Below are 17,550 nucleotides of genomic sequence, written 5' to 3'. Positions count from 1 at the left end.
TATTAGTTTTAGGATATAGGATGCTATTGTGCAGATGAAACTATCTCTGTGATAATATTTTCTAGCAGTTGTGAAGAGAGGCCCAGAGCTGGATTTTAGGTATAGGGGGAGGCAGAGTTGGGACAAGCAATGACCACAGATAAGAGGAGACAGTTGATACATAGGCAAGGGGAGCAATGGAAAGACAAAGTTTGAGGGGAGAATAGAATACAACAAGAATGGGGCACAGTTAATGTCACCTCTTCTATCTGCCCCTCTCCTATAAAATTAACACCTAATTAACTTACCTTCTTCTCCACAATGCTGCAGCTCCCGGTCACTGATATACTGGGAGCGTGGCGCTCAGTGATGATGTCACCACGCCGCGCTCCCAGCCTATCAGAGCCTGGGAGGCGGAGCTGCAGCATCATGGAGAAGAAGCGGAGCACGGTCAGTCAGACTGAAAGGCCAGGACAGTCCAGGGAGCCCGGACAGACTGAGAGGTCTGTCCAGACCCCTTACTCTGTCCGGGACCCTCACAGCCGTACTGGCCGTACCCCCCTGATGGCAGCCCTGCTTACATCTATCAGATTCCCAGGAAGGGAATGTGTAAGTCACTGGATTAGTGTTTGATGGCAGGTATATTTCACCTAGGTTCCTAACCTATTTGTTTTAAATTCTTAGGAAAATGTTTATTGTGTGTGAGCTGCTGAAGAGCTATAGGCCTGTGTAAAAGTCGGAAAAAAGTCCTGGGGTTATGGATGGAAAGTGAGGGTGGGCTCCATCCATTAGGCCAATTAACCGGATATTCCAAGTTAATAGTGATTCTTCTGCTAATCAGGAGTTGCACCTGTGTGGCACTGGTAAAAGACTGCAGGGAAGCACAGTAACTCCCTCACTGCCTGGGGACAGGGGCTGCAGAGTCTCTGTGAGAGAAAGTCTGATATCTGCTGAAACTTCATTTTGTTTTGTCTTTGTTTGTCAGGAGTGACCAGTGTTTAGGTAGACCTGAATGGCAAGGTGTTTATTTTAGAGTTTCTTTTTGTTTTCTTACTGAATAAAACTGACTGAGGTCAGTGGCACAAAATCTTTAGACTTTTGTGAAATTTTAGGCTGCTATAAACACCATCTATCCCAGGAGATGGTACCAGGCACCCTTAACCAACCACAATATATTTAGTTAGTTTGAACTGCCTTGTACCTCAATGTGTGCGTGGTGAGTGCAGAGGATCAATATCTTTTTGTTTTTACAACGTAAACACCCAGCTCTCTTGCACCCCATTTCTAGTTCTTTACATTAATTCCAACTTGTGTCAGGTTAGTCCCAGGTGTCCCATGGCAGCTAGTGCTTGGGGAGGATTCGCCTTTGAAAGCTGCGTGCAGGTAAGCTTCAACCCAGATAAAAAGCATAACAATTGATCATATTAGTACTAGCCAGATGGGGAAGCTAAACATATATTGCAATATGTGAAACTAACATTCCCTGTGTGGAAGTCAAATAATTGGATGAAATTGATTAATATTGTTTTACCGTGCGATTGCGATTAGTACACCGTGTGTAATGATGCAATCGCACGGCTTAACAACACACACATTTACATTCACACTTACACTTGTAAATAGTACACACTTACTAAGGTTCCAATACTCATTTATTTATTAGTAAAATATACTAAAGATTATTTATACATAGATAATATTATAGATAATATTATAGTAAAGGTATTTATGGTTCAGGCATCCAAAAGGTAAAGAGTTTGCTCTCATATTAAAGCTTATTTCACCAGCATTAACCCGGTTTCGACCGAGTAGCGATTGCATCTAGCGGTCGCAAGTTATGAGCAATATGAGATTAATACTCAAATGTACTTTGTTTATGGGTCAGTTTAAACTGGTTATTCGGCGGGAAGACATGTAGACAACAGTTGGAGTAAGTTGCCCCCACCCTTGGAGAAGATCAAATGAACTGACCTATGACAGCAGTCTACTAGAACATTGTTAACCCTGGACCAATGAAGACCTCACTTAGTGTTATCTGTGGATATTTGTGACATCATCACTGTTTATGCTAACTGAAGCTAAATATAAGCTCCTTAAGCCAGTGTTAGCTCTCTCTCTTCCTGACTACAGACAACATGACTGAGTCTGAACCAGGGCCCAAGGGAAGCGCATGCGTAATGTATCTGGTTTATAATTTCCTGTTTATTATTATATTTTATTTATTGTCTATGTATTGTCATGCTCTGCTGTTGTCCTGCCATATTTGGCTATTAAATCTCTTTGTGCGTTGGAACCACAATAATCGCATTGGACAATGTTTACTGGTAGCGACAAAACGAACATTACACTTGTCTTTAATACAGAAAAGTAGTTAGAACAGCATTGATTGTGTACTTAGTGAGGTCAGAGCATAAATATCTAAAAATATATATATATATATATATACACACATATGCAGTATATAGTATGTGTGCTGTAAATATCATTTGCCAAAGTTTTCCCCATCCAAGCAACACACCACTGAACCTTATGTCTTGAAATCATTACTTTACACTTGTGCACAGAGTCTGTCACATGAAATCCGGTACAAATTGCGGATTGCTGAACAGTCTGCAATATGATAGGAGACTTCAATAATCTGTTAGCCCTTTGACTGCCAGTCAGTGTAAATTAAGGCTAAGTTTTGACAACTCCACTCACCCTGACGTCTTTCTACAAAAGGATTAATTCATTATTTCACAGCTGGGGGTGCCTGGCCATGCGAGTGATGCATGGCAGCAGCTGATCAAATTAAGCAAAAAAAAATACTAAATAATGACTTGGTGAGGAGATTATTGCACACACATTATCAAAATCCTATTCCTGGCTGCTGTATAATAACTGCTAATTTTGCCAGATTATTGATGCTTGCATAAAACAAGAATTCATAGAGCCAAAGTGGAGGAGAGCCAGGGAGTGCCACCCAGAGCAAGCTGCTCTGTAGCCAGCGGAATATCACAGCAGTAAGAGGGGGTGAAGGTGTTGGATTTCCCTGCTGACATTGCCCATTTTTTCCTGTCCCTGAGGCTAAATTTGGGATGTATTTTCTAAATATTATATTACACAGTCATTATGAGACTTCATGCAATGCAAAGCGAGTTTCCTTTATAAAGTGACACAAAGACAACTCAGTTTCCAGCTGTCTCTTGTACACGACAAGAAAAAAACACAAAAGCTTAGGGAGAAAAACGTGGCTGTAGTAAAGTGCGAACATAAGAGTCACAAATGACATCTTTAAGGGTTTGTACAGATAAGCGGCTAATGAGCATTTAGTAAGAATTTGCTCACGTGGTGTTCTAGACATAACATGATGTATGCACTCTTTGACTTTGTCTTCCTCCTGTACCTTACTGCTCTGTCACTCAGGCATCAGGATATGATGTTCTTCCCGATACCTGTGGGGCATTCGGAACAGCTTTCTACAACTGCCAGTGAATGCAAAAGTATTATGGGACTTGTAATACATACTGGAATACAGCATGAAGCTCTGTGACCATTAAAATGCTTAACGGCTGATAACTTTACTTCTTTTAACCTCTTAACCTTATTTTTACCATTCTTGAATAAATGAGACACAACACCTTAGTGTGGCAAAGTTAATGGAGTTTATTTTGAAGGCATAGTGGTGGAGAAAAAGATCAGTCAGTTCGACATGCGCCAGGCAAACCAGGATGCCCCAGCATTAACCATGGGACACCCGCATATGGGGGGACAACCAAACACCCCCCGGGTGCACATATCTACCTTATATGGGCATTTGCCCCGGGAACTACAGAACTCTCAACCCTTCTGGGCTTACGGAATGCAACCACAAGCCAACCCGCATAGGCGGTACTTGAACCGAGACTATAGCCGGCTCCATCGAAGAGAGGCGGGTTAAGGGTGCCCGCTACCGTAATGTGCGCCCTAACCACTGACCGTCGATTGCAATGCGTTTTCCGTCCACGCCCGGATCCATAGGACCCAATTCCCGCTACCAACCTACCCTATCGATGCTTAACTCCTGAAAATTCCCTATAAACCAAACCATGCCCTCATCGCTCGTATGAACACCATCCCGCCTTTAGAGAAGTCTGAAATCTAATGAACGGATGCTCAAACAGCAAGCCAGTTAGAGAGCGAGTGAACCGGACTAACACAGAATTACTTTTCTTTCTGCCTTTGACCTATACAATTAACCACTACCGACCCCAAAATGAAGATGTGACCCTTGCTGCTAAATGCAACACATCCCAATGAACAAATGAGTGACTTAGCACCCAAATATGCCATGGGGTCCAGTGGTCTATAAAGGCAGGAAATGCACAACAAAACATTAGCATACACAAGCAACGGTAGTCAACTTTCCTAGTACTTGGAAATGAAAAGGAAAAAGATAAAGAGCAAGAAAAGGAAGCATTAAGACTCATTGAAACCACACATACTCCGCACCCACAGAAGCACATCCTACAAGAGGCGCACATTTTCACAAAAGCTAAAGAGAGAAACAAAGAGAGGAGCAGAAACACAAGACCATAAAAACCATAAAACCTCCTTGGTAAGTGCCAATCAGGCTCACTTTTTAGAGGAAAAAATGGACAAATCCCTTTGCGCCCTGCCTCCAAAGGCAAAAAGCAGCCAAAACCCTGTGTCAACGCAGCAGAGAGAGTACACAAAGAGAAAAGTCAAGGAAAAAGAGAAGGCTGTGCATAACACTTATACACATTAGATTTCCGCCTGCCAAGCTCCTTAAATAGCCTGACTAGCCGCGCCAGAAACCATGGCAGATTCAGAAGGAATGATTGTTGCAATGCGCACTGTCCAGGCCTAGCGCGACCACAGTATGCTTGTACACCACCAAAATGATACCTGCTGAGGAGAGAACCGTCCCATGCCCCAGCCATGGGACCGTAGATTCATGCCGAAGGCAAGCAAATCCCCTCATTATTGCCATCGGCAAACAGCGAAGCCATTCTTTGTAACCCACCGCACCCTCTATCGAGCTGGTCCAATTTGGATCTCCACACTTCACAGCATACAGAAGCAGAGGACAGCACCACATGCTGTTCAAGCATACCTGATAAAGGAGCTAGAAAAGGCAATAACCTCGCTCACACAGAAGCACAAAAATGGAACAAGACAACAGCAGCGCCACATAATGCGATCTTATGCTCGTCCCGCGCCACCTTTGACAAAGCTTCCATTAATTGTGACAAGAGAGAAATCACTAATGTGCCTCCTCTAATCAGCGGTGCCGGTCGCTACCCCGCTCAACCCTTCAAAACCCTGGAAGTAACAAAACTTCTGGTGTAATCGGCCTCCCTGTGCAAAGAATGATATTCCCGCCAAAGACCCTGCCATAGTTGCTCAGGACTTACAGGTATAGCACCCCGCCACAACAAATGCTAGCATGCACTCATACCCACCTTACCCAGTGTCATGGCCACGACTTTGGAAAAGTGCACCACTCCTGCCAAGATCCACCATACTTCTTCCGTGTTTCAGGAACAAGGGAAGATTCAGCCAGACCTTCTATGTCGGCATGACAATCTAACAGTCAGATGCGGGCAAGGGGAACCCATTAGGATTGCGCCAGAATCCCAAGTTCTAAACCTATCCCATTGGCCCCTTTCCATGGCATCTGCCAGAGTATCCTCAACACTCAGATTCACAGTATAAAGATGGATGCCACAGTGAAAAGCTTGCGCCCGGCCATCACCCGCCCTTGAAAAGTCCTTGAAAAGTCCCAGTTTGGAGATTGGGTCTGCATCGAAGATACTCACTAGCACTCAACCACAACAGCTATCAGAGTACACAGCTTCCTCAACTTGCCTATGGGGAGCCTACAAAGGCCCGAGACCATGTATATCTTGATGCCCAAGTACGACCGCCATATTGTCTAACCTTCTGTCTGCTCGCATGTGACTGAGATAACTCATGAAGGAAAACGAGCCCCAACCTAAAACAAAATTTCTTTACATATCGGGCCCATACCGGGACACATGCCCAGAAGAGTGTTCAAGCAATGGGCAATGCCATGAAAGCCTGTTGGCGCACAGCCACACCGGTGTAGGAAAGGATCTAATACACTCAAAGAAAGGCGCAGGAGACTGCGTATCCCATAGGTAAGCATTAGTCCCCATAATACCCATTGCCTATCCCTTCCCAACGTGAAGCACAGCTTCAAAGATTAGTACACCAAACTTCCAAACTGACCATTCACTGATGCACCATGCGGGCATAACGGGTGCTGTATTCCCGAACTTTCCCACCACCTGCTTAGGAACCACCCCTACCGGGAAAACCACCAAGTCTCGGTAAGTGAGGGATTTGAAAATGGCCCAACGCAATGTCCCTTCAAACTTTGTCCGCTAAAAACTTGTTAAATAAACTGGCAAATTTCAGGTTTACTACCGCGACCGTCTTGACCAGACCCCTCTGCTACACACTGGAGTGGACAGCAATCGAGGCATCATCTCTAGCTAACAACATTAACCGGTGATCCTGCCTTCTGAAGGCCATAGGAGGACTGAGTACCTTCCCCCCCCCCTCTGACTGCCTTGTCACAAGACTTTGCGGGGCGTCCCCTTACCCATATGAGGCAGTGTGGAAGAACCTGCATGCCGCTCCGTGTGGGCAACTAGGTCTGATGAAAGAAGAACAACAGCCCACCTTGAGAAAGGAGTACCAACCCTACCTCGTCCTGGCTGCCGGCGCCACCTTGTGACCGGAGAACCAACGCCCCAACCAATACTGGAACACCCTTAACCATGTCATCCCGTCCCGATAACCCAGCAGGAAGGCCATTGTAATTTTCCCCTGAATGCCTCGTCATACACTAGCAACACCACAGGCCTGATGAAGTGTACATTTCGTGCACCGGGTGCAAGTATGTCCACATGTCCCACCAATCCTGCGAACGGAACTCCCAGTAACCGGCGGCAATAAATATGCGTCTGTAAGCCAGTGTATAGGAATTATAGCTAGTTTAGCCACCGCCACCTCCAGAAAGCGCCATGAACACACCCTACTCAGCCTGTTAGGACACGGCGAATATGTCTATGCACCTGCCTTTGTCAATACAGTCCCGGACAGAACTCTAACCTCCTGAAATATTGCTGTGCTGGTGCAGCGCACCATTGCAGCCCCACATAGACAGGAACTTCCGGTAATGGCCAGCCCTTTGCCCCAGCACCCTATCATCTGCGCATGTCACACAGAGCATGAAAACTTGTACTTATTGTGGGCACAAACATAAGTAGATAAAACCTATAAAAAAAAATGAAATTTCTGATAAAAGGGAATGTAAACATTTAAAAAAAAAATATAAGAGATAAAAAAGAATAGCAAAGAAGAAAATAAAAATATAAATTCTCTAAAATGCATGAAAGGGATAATTAATAAGGATTGAAAGGTATATAGTATACTGTATATGTGTCGTTTGAACTGAGAGTCGATCTAGTGTTAAAAATTAAGAAAGACGCTGATCACACTTTTTTTCATCACTTTTGAACAATGCACCCTATGAAAGTAAAATTCCAGTTCTTGACACGTTGAACGTGATCCAAAACTAAATATTTAGTCTTGCCTGAAGTTTTTACAAATATCTAAATAATAATATAATAATAATAGTTACTGAGATATAAAAACAAACTAAACAATATTGTCTGCTGTTCAGAGTTTGTGTGCACTCATACTGAGTTGTGCATTTATAGACAAGTCCCCCTTTATATAACCAGTCACTCACATTAGCAGTATTGGATATACACGTGGCCACCGACTCCTCCAAAGGGCATCACAATATGGTAGGATACATTCATACATGTGCAGGTACATGCTGTACATTACTTGTGGGCAAACTATAGTTAAAACAGAGCAAAGCTAAAGCACACAGGGAACACGGGTCTCCACGACAAATTTTCCTCCTCATTACCATATTAATGAATGTTAAAATGGCAAGACACAGAAAATATTTGCAGAAAAATAGAACTTTAACTTTATATTTCATTTATATTGGGAGAGAATAATGGTAGAAATTAGCTCTAAATTATTATTTTTTTAAAAAAAACTTTTAAAAAAAAGTAATTGTTGTAATGAATTGCAAATTATTATTCATGTTTTAACAGTTCATTATAACATGTAAAAATTATATTTCAATTACCATTGCAAAATGCCAAAATTGGTTGTAATTGTTGTCAAATTGCCACTGTCAACTATTACAACCAATGATGGAATTTTGAAAATGACAATAATTAAGACTCATTTTATAATGAAATGGGGTTAGCCTGTGTCATGACATCACAGTACTATGTAAAAAAACCAGCACAATAGGAACATTCCCAGCGGCTTACTAGCTTACGTCACATCAGTAGTTGTTTGTCTTCAGCACTGCCTGACTTTATATTGAACCCTTGTAATAGATGAGGTATGAGCAGGCTACCAAATCGGCACCAGCAAGACCATGAAGCTGTCCTTATTTAAGTAGGACAGTCCCAATTTGAGGGCTGTGTCCCGCCATCCTGATCGGAATAGGTTTGCCTCGATTGGTGGTAAAGTTGGGAGAGATTCTATCCACTGCTGCTCTACACGGCAGGGCAGAGGTAAACGGGTGTCGTGCGCACAATGAGGGGAGGAGAGAACGGGGCAGCCTTACGCTTCAAAATTACTTGGTTTGCCCCTAGGGGGTGTGACCACATCCACATCGGTCATAGCCCCCAGTGTGACATTAAATTGCCCCCCATCCCGCTGCCGGAGAGACAAATGTTGGGAGGTATGACTTACCCAAGCAGGTACTTTGGGTATTTCCTGCACTTCATGAGCCAAATTTTCAAAACCATTCTGCAGCATATTTCCCTCATTCCACATTTGATTGCAAAATGTTGCTCATTGTGCCAGCAGATTTTGGTCTTAAGTGCTTCCAGTCCTACCTCAATCACACCACAAAACAGAATGAATTGACTGTCATAATCCCAGCTCTATTTCGATGGTTCTCATATCCCCCGATGACGGACAGCCTGACATGAGGTACCCCGACATTTTCAGTACGAAGCGTGGGATCCCCGACATAGTGTCCATATCATAGTGTCTATATCTTCCTGCACTTAAAGGTGCAAAGGAAACAAGTGCCACCTCTACAATGTCTTGTAGGAAGGCTTCTGTAATGCAGAGGCGCGCCTGTTCCCATTGCTACTTTAAATACAGAAAGTGTCGACGTTGAAAGTAACGTCATTCCCTGCTGCCGGCATGTTAAAGCCTCAGAATTATTAGAAGTAATTTTTTTAAACAGTCGATATGGACACTATGTCGAGGATCCCAGGCTTCGCACTTAAAATTTTGGGGTAACTCATGTCGGGCTGTCTGTCATCGTGTTTTAGTACCCAATCCCTCTATTCATAGACTATAGATTCCGCAAAATGCAAATTAGCAAATGGAGTGCAAAATAGCCCTGCATGGGAAGGGTGAAGCTGAAGGTGGTGTCACCGGAATTTGTCACCTCTGCGAACTGGCCTTTTCTGCAGCAAAAGTATAATAAACAGATAAAACATCTCCCTAAGTATATAAACTCTATTGTAACTCAGCAGGGCATTACTGAGTTTGAATAGAGGAAGTTCTGGGTCCCTTAATAGCTTTGGGCCCATGATAACACCCCAAATGACCTTATAATCTGGTGCATAATCTATTTTTCTTGTTGCATTCAAAATAAATTTAATGCTACATTGTCATGTGTAAAACTGCCAACATGGACCCTTGCTAACGTGTTATAATGTTCTGCTCATGTCTTTCCAAGCTGATTGTACAAATAAAATAATCTGGGGCAAATGTATTTATATAAAAAATATATAAATTTCTGAACACTTAATTCAGACCAGGTTACTCTAATGGGAAATTCCGTAGGTGAAAGGATGAGCAGAACGTTATTATACATTTTTCATCCATGATCTAAACGTGTGTGCATGAGCCCTACATACTAAGAACTAACCTTGGAATAATTCCAGCAGGCATATATAACTAAACGCAGTATACTTTTTTTTAGAGAAGCATTTCCCCTTTAATCATTTCGCGACTGAGAATTGTTTTTCTTCACTACCAGCCTTCCCTGACGTGAACAGTGCTCATTCTTCCCAGCCTGACATAATCCATCGTTAAATCAATTGTCTAATTGTGAAATTGCTCCAGCTAATTGGAAGTAGTAATATGCTGGTGTCTTTATGTGCGCAGGACTCTGAGAACAGATGGGACATTTAAAGCATTAGCAAAGCTTTGATTTGATCAATCAATTACAGTATCTGACACTTGTTGGGATTACGGGAGCTTGAGCCTGCGGCGCTGTGCCAGTCCTCAACATTAACCTTCTTTAAATGACATGAGTGTATGGGGAGGGGTAGACAATACTTAGACCTCTATAATAATGTCTTCCTGCATAAATGAGACATTCTTAGTACTATGTCATAATAGTGGGAATAATCATTCCCATACAGTAAGTTCTGAGGATATTAGAAGTCACCAAGGAGTTATGTGACCATGTTAAGGCATGAGATTGCAGGACAAGTTATAAAGGTCAACGAAATCTGAGGTGACTTCTATATCTGTAATAAATTTATAATTACAGTACATTATTCCTTATAAGTAATAAGCACTCCTAATGCACTCTTAAGTGACATATGAATCCTGTGTATACAGATGTTATTTAGCAGACTTTCTGTATATCTGCTCCCTATTTCCAGGCACTATTTCCAGTAGGGGGAGCAAAGTTATTTCTTGTGACAGTGAAAGCTGGACAGTTAAGTCAAAGCTGCTCAGACTAATTAGTGTATCTAATAAGGCCCCTAAATGGACAGCACCTGATCTAATTAGTTGCTGTATTAGTTACATACCCTCAAACCATAGCACAAGGTGCTATAGATGGCCGAGGAAAGAGGACTGAAAACAGGTAACAACATAGGTCTTGGGGAAACCTTGCTGTAGCACTCACTATTGAATAAAAAGGGATTTTCCAAAAGTAGAGAGGCCTATCTTGTAACTCTAGGTCCCTGAGAAGTCAGTCTATCAATCTACTAGGAACTAATGACATGAGGCACAATATGCCTCAGTACATCATTAGTTGCTAATGATTGAGTCAGTCAAAAAATGTCTACCTCTAATGCAATCCTTCCATCATTTCCGATTTGAAAATCAAGACATTTCTGGCCACTCCCTAATGTGCCAAAGCCCCACCCATGTCTTCAAGACCACCCCCCATATTACGATGGTACATATAATTTTACTTCGTATGACTGTGTAACTAATGGGTTATCTTTTCTTTGACATTCATTTAAAAATAATTGATAAAATACATATTCGTGCATATTCCTAAATTGTGTTTTTGCATGTCTTTCATTCAAAATTGCTCTGAGATATGTACAATGTAGGGTTACAGGAACAAAGTTTTATTGAAGCTATTTCCAGTGCAGCCTTTGTGCACTGACCTCCGCTTGTAAAAAGAGTTTGTCTCTATTTTCCTCCAGTTATGCTGTTTGATTTATTCAATCTGGATGACACTGCAAGTCCATGTGAGGCTGTTCTGTACTTCCCATACACACATCCGCTGGCCTATTTTCATTTTATCCAAAAGTGTACAAAGATACAGATGTTCTAACTGATGCCAGCCACGTATTAGCCTTGTATAGTTATTCGCTTGCTGCCGCGTTAATCATTGTCACTGATACTTTCCCGGAGCCAATAAATTCTCTGTCATGAGTTAGAAAGTGGCCACTCCACACAAACAGTTTTGTGCGTTTAGATTTTGTAGGGTCTCGTTTAACATTGAACTTGTATGCTTCTTAATATATATGTATATACACACACACATATATATATATATATATATATATATATATATATATATATATATATAGTGATGCAAAACGCAGGAGGGTGCAATACATTGTAGTATATGAATACACCCTAGAGTAATTCAACTGCATACATCTTATTTAAAATGATATTGCTTATCTGAAACCACAATTAATCGACACTCACTTCATGGGTCCAGCAATAATATCTATAAGGATTGTCTCTAGGAATCCTTTAGTCAGCCGACCAATAGGAGAAAGAAAGGAAAGAAAGAGATAGGACGGCCACAAATGTTGTCTCCGCGGAAACCAAGATACAGACCAAAAAAGTGCAGTTGTGATCCAAGCGAAACATTGTTTTGGAGTCACCCCTACACAATAGCAGTACTGGTATTGCGGCAGTATAAGCATCACCACGAATAGGCTTCCCCATGTGGCTTGTGAAACTTACAGCTAGAAGGGGTTATCGTCGCCAGCAATTGTAGAGGTGATGCTTTCATGTGGAGACTGAACAAGGAATAAGCCCCTATTCCCAGCAAAAACACCCATCTTTGCCAGTATAGTTAATAGTTATTTTTACGTTTAGATAAAGTTAGATACTACACTGATAAGAAACCATATAAATATATTCTTAATTTTAAACTATTGATTGAGCTGTAGGCTTCAACACCCAACTTGACAAAAAAAAAAATCTCTCCCTCACACCTCAAATAGAGAAGCTCATGCTCGGTTCACCGAGAACCGAACACACCCGAAGTTAGCAGATCCGGCTCGACTCGGTACTTTCGCACGCCCTCCGAATTGAAAACGAGGCAAAACGTCATTGTTACATCGTCGGATCTCAGATCTCACAAGTTTTGAATTCTATAAGTACCGCCCTCCATAGCGATCCAGCCCCATTTCAAGGAGGGACACAGAAGAGGTAACATAGTTCTTGGCAGTCTTTAGTGCAGTTGGGCAGCATCATATGTAGAAAAGAAAGAGGAGGAGTAGCAGTGTTCTTCAAAGTCTCCAGTGACATTCATTGAACTCTACCCATTACTACACTTTTGATTGTGGGTGGGTTTTCCCATTAAGGGCTGTTTCATAAGGCAGTGGTGGTGTCAATACCCCACCCTTGTGAATTTCCCAGTAGTCAACTGAAGCATTATTAACCTTTAACTAATCAGAGTATTAGAACATGGGCTAGAACAACCTGTAGCCAATCAGCATCTCAGAATGTTTAATGTACAAAGTAGAGATGCTCAGGCTCAGTTGTCCGAGAACCGATCCCACCCAAACTTAGCAGATCCGAGTACCGAGCCGAGCAGGATAGCTCCATTGCTCCATTGTTAATTGTCATTGCTGAAATACAAATAATAGGGCTGGCAAGCTTGGTCTTCTAAATCTGCAGTCACATTGTACTGTGTTATATAGCTAACGCACAAGCAGGATAGCTCCATTGCTCCATTGCTAATTGTAATTGCTGAAATAGAAATAATAGGGCTGGCAGGCTCGGCCTTCTAAATCTGCAGTCAAATTGTACTAGAGATGGGCGGGCTCAGTTCCCCGAGAACCGAACCCACCCGAACTTAGGCTATCCGAGTACCGAGCCCAGCAGACTCGGTACTCTCCTGCCCACTCAGAATCCAAATCGAGGCCGAACGTCATTGTGACGTCGTCGGATCTCGACTTTGCCAACAAGCCAAAATTGCCAACATGCCAATCTACACACGCAGTGGAAAAGAGAGAATGAGGCCTTCACCTTTCTCTATTAGTGGCAGATCCAAAAATGTTACCGAGCCTACAATTGGTGCACAACTACTGTTACGCGTCAAAGCCGAGCTGCAAGATAACAATAAGGCATTAGAGTGATAATGTTTGCTCTGAATCATAAATGACACCAATCCCTGTGGAGAGTCCATCCAACAGTGGGATGTCTAATCGTGAGCATTCTGTTAGTGTACCCATAAAGAAGGGCCATTTCAGCAGTTCTGCTGATGTGTGCCTGAACAGCCCGAGTGTAGCCGGTGATACACAAATAGAGGATGCCACTTTGGAAATAGAAGAGGATGAGGGGGAGATTTGTGTAGGCGACGAGGGCGCTAATGAGGATGTTGATGATTATGATGCAGACAGATACCAAATTGCCTTTCTCAATTTCTATTTATATTCTAGATTATATAACGGCTGAATAGTTTTCTATTTTACTCCTAGTGGAGAGGGGATCTGATACAGACAGATACCAAACTGCCTTTGTCCATTTCTTTGCATATTCGAATTACTAGTTCTACAGTCTATGCAGGCTGCTTTTGTTCTATTTTACTACAAGTGGATGGGGGGGGCTGATGCAGACAGATACCAAACTGCCTTTATCCATTTCTTTGTATATTCGAATTTCCTAGTTCTACAGTCTATGCAGGCTGCTTTTGTTCTATTTTACTACAAGTGGATGGGGGGGGGGCTGATGCAGACAGAAACCAAACTGCCTTTGTCCATTTCTTTGTATATTCAAATTCCTAGTTCTACAGTCTATGCAGGCTGCTTTTTTTTCTATTTTACTACAAGTGGATGGGGGGGGAAGGGGGGCTGATGCAGACGGATACCAAACTGCCTTTGTCCATTTCTTTGTATATTCGAATTTCTAGTTCTACAGTCTATGCAGGCTGCTTTTTTTCTATTTTACTACAAGTGGATGGGGGGAGGGGGGGTGCTGATGCAGACAGAAACCAAACTGCCTTTGTCCATTTCTTTAGATTTTTAACTAGAAGTGTAGGGTGTAATATACACCCAAAGACGATGGCTGCATTGCCAATAGGCTAAGATGGAGAGGAAGACAATCAGGTTTGTGTGCAGAATTAAGGACGGCCTACCAGGGATTTAACTGTTTTCTTCATAATTTATTAGCTTTAGAATTACATTACTTATCCAACAAACAGGTGGAGCACTAAATTTGGTTACTTTATGCCCAAAAAAAGTGATTTTCCAACAAAATAGCAAAACAAAACCAAAAAAAATAAACCCAAAACCAAAACACGCAATGGCGGTTTTGCAAAACCAAAACCAAAACACGAAGGTAATCCAGATCCAAAACCAAAACCAAAACCAAAACACTGGGGTCAGTGAGCATCTCTAAATTGTACTGTGTTATATAGGTAATACACAAAGAGGAGAGGTCCATTGCTCCAGTGCTAATTGTCATTGCTGAAATACAAATAATAGGACTGGCAGTCTTGGTCTTGTAAATCTGCAGTCAAATTGTACGGTGGTATATAGGTAACACACAAAGAGGTCCATTGCTTCATTGCTAATTGTCACTGCTGAATTACAAATAATAGGGCTGGCAGTGTTGTTCTTAATCTGCAGTCACATTGTACTTTGTTATCAAAATGGATTCACAGCAGTACACAGAAGACCAGGAGCACCAGCAGCTGCTGGCACCAGTCATGATGATAGTAGTCTGATACGTCATCTGCTAAAGCCTATGTTAAAGTGCATAGTGTTTTTAAGACAGTGAAACAAAAATGTAAAGAAACAACTTTTGCGTTGGTCAAGAAAAAAAGACCTGTAATCCAGACAGAGTTATCAGCAGAAAAAAATTAAATTGCCAACATGCCATTCTACACACGCAGTGTAAAGGAAAGAATGAGGCCTTTGCCTTTCTGCGAGTTCTGCAACTGTCACTGAGGCATCTTCTTGTAAGGTCAGTTGTGACCAAGCAAGACCTTGTCATTCGAGCTCCAAAAGTGGTGTACAAATAATTTTATGTGTAAAAGCTGAGCTGGAAGAAAAAAGGCATTAGAGGAAAATGTATGTTCATATTCAGTAATGACCAAATCCCTGAGGAAAGTCTATCCACGAGTGCTATGTGTAATCCTGACCTCTCTGATAGTGTACCCATAAAAAAGGCCCCTTTCAGCATTTCTGCAGATGTGTGTATGAGCAGCCCAAGTGTAGCTGTAATACACAAATATAGAATGCCACTTTGGAATTGCAACAGGATAAAGGGGATATTTGTGTAGCTGGCGAGGGTGCTATGACAAGTGAGGCTTTTAGGATGAACGCACTTAAAGGGCGACAGTGTTTTTAGCAAGCTGAACATTTACCTGAAGGGGTTAACATTGGGTTGGGCCCGACCAATGGTAGCTCCTGTGGGAGGGTCCTTGATTGAATATAGCAGACTGTACTTCCTGGTTTGCCTCACTTTGCAGCACGATATCCCACCCACCCTCTCCTAAGTTTAAGTATTTTATGTGTTAATGTTTGCGGTAGGAAGGCACTGCATTCAGCGACTGATTAGTGGGCGCACAGGTAGTTGGCCGCAGGTCGCTGTCCCCTTAGAGGCACCAGTAACTCCTTTTTTGGTCCTTCGGTGGGGAGGGTCCCTGTCCGGCTCGGTGAGGGAGGGCAGAGTGAGTTTGGAAGGGGCAGTCACTCTGACGCCAACTCAGCGCAAGTAATGTTGGGATGTGTTCCCCTTTGGTTTGTGGACTTACGGCGGTTTGCGCCAGTCCCCATGTGATCTAGTGGTATCAGCTTGAGAGCTGTTTCGCAGTGCGCTTCTCTGCCACCATAGGTTTAGTTTAATATAAAATGATAATAAAAGTCCTTCATTTTTTAGCAACTTATACATGACTCCGTGTGTTTATTTGCATGCAAATGTTTATGGTTTAAGGTTGATGTGAGGTTTATGGAAACATACACAGTGAGCCCTTTAATGAGGATGTTGATGTGGATGATGTTGTTTGTGTAAGTCCTGCACCAGTGGATTCAGTTCTTGCACGTGATAAGAAGGCCATTGTCATGCCTGGGCATAAGACCAAAAAATCCACCTCTTATGTGTGGAATTATTTTTACCCAAATGCTGACAACAGTTGTCTAGCCAATTGAAGCGTTTGTAAAGCCACAGTAATGTAATAAGCATGGATGTCTAAATAGACATGTATATGTATTACCTTACACTTTGCTGCTGTTTCATCAGTACTCCACAAAGTGTTTGTAATCTGCACTTTAAATCAAAGGTACCTAACTATATTACAATTTTTTGGGAGTTGGGGCTGATTCGAAACTCAGTGATGAACTTGTTTTTTGTTGTGAATTACAATGGCTCTTTTTAGTGCATTGTCTGGCACCCTGGATTGGTCTGGGTCTGAAAAAAGCACAAAACCTGTGTGGGGTGGAGGGGGGGGGGGGGGGGGGGTTCAGCATTCGTTGCCATGTATTAGCTGTAGAATTACCACAGTTATCCAAGGAACCGGTGGAGTGATCAAATGAATCATAACTGATTTCATGATTCAAGGACAATTCCAGCTTACACCACTTTTCTTTTCTGCCACTGCTGTGTGGCAATGTTTCCTAGATGTGCTATGAACTGCTGTGTGTTTGTGTCATTGCTCTGTTGCTTAAAATCCAGCCAGATCGCTGCAGTCTTTGTTTGAAAGTGTATGAAAATAATATTGTGACCTGTGAGGTGATCAAAATTGACTGCAAATGACTTGAATTTAGTGTTATTGAGGTTAATAATAATGTAGGGGGAAAAAAAGCAAAAATATGTGATTTTAGCAAAAAAAAAAAATCGGATCCAAAACCAAAACCAAAACAAACAAAGGCGGTTTTGCCAAAACCAAAACCCGAAGTTAAACCAGATCCAAAACCAGAACACGGAGATCAGTGAACATCTCTAACCTCAAAAGCATAATACGCTTAACAATTAAACTAAGCTAATATTGTTAGACTCCAAATG

At 42.2% G+C, this 17,550-nt stretch overlaps 1 protein-coding gene across 1 annotated transcript in view; it reads right to left on the bottom strand.

Moving 5' to 3' along the window:
- Positions 1 to 17,550, bottom strand: part of LOC142161398 (heparan sulfate glucosamine 3-O-sulfotransferase 3A1-like) — a 137,301-nt gene that overhangs the window by 25,232 nt on the left and 94,519 nt on the right. The window lies entirely within an intron of this gene.

This window comes from Mixophyes fleayi, chromosome 6, assembly GCF_038048845.1.
Source record: "Mixophyes fleayi isolate aMixFle1 chromosome 6, aMixFle1.hap1, whole genome shotgun sequence".
NCBI classification, from domain to species: Eukaryota; Metazoa; Chordata; class Amphibia; order Anura; family Limnodynastidae; genus Mixophyes; species Mixophyes fleayi.
The sequence above is the reverse complement of the archived record's forward strand: the minus strand, read 5'-3'. Positions and strand labels throughout refer to the sequence as shown.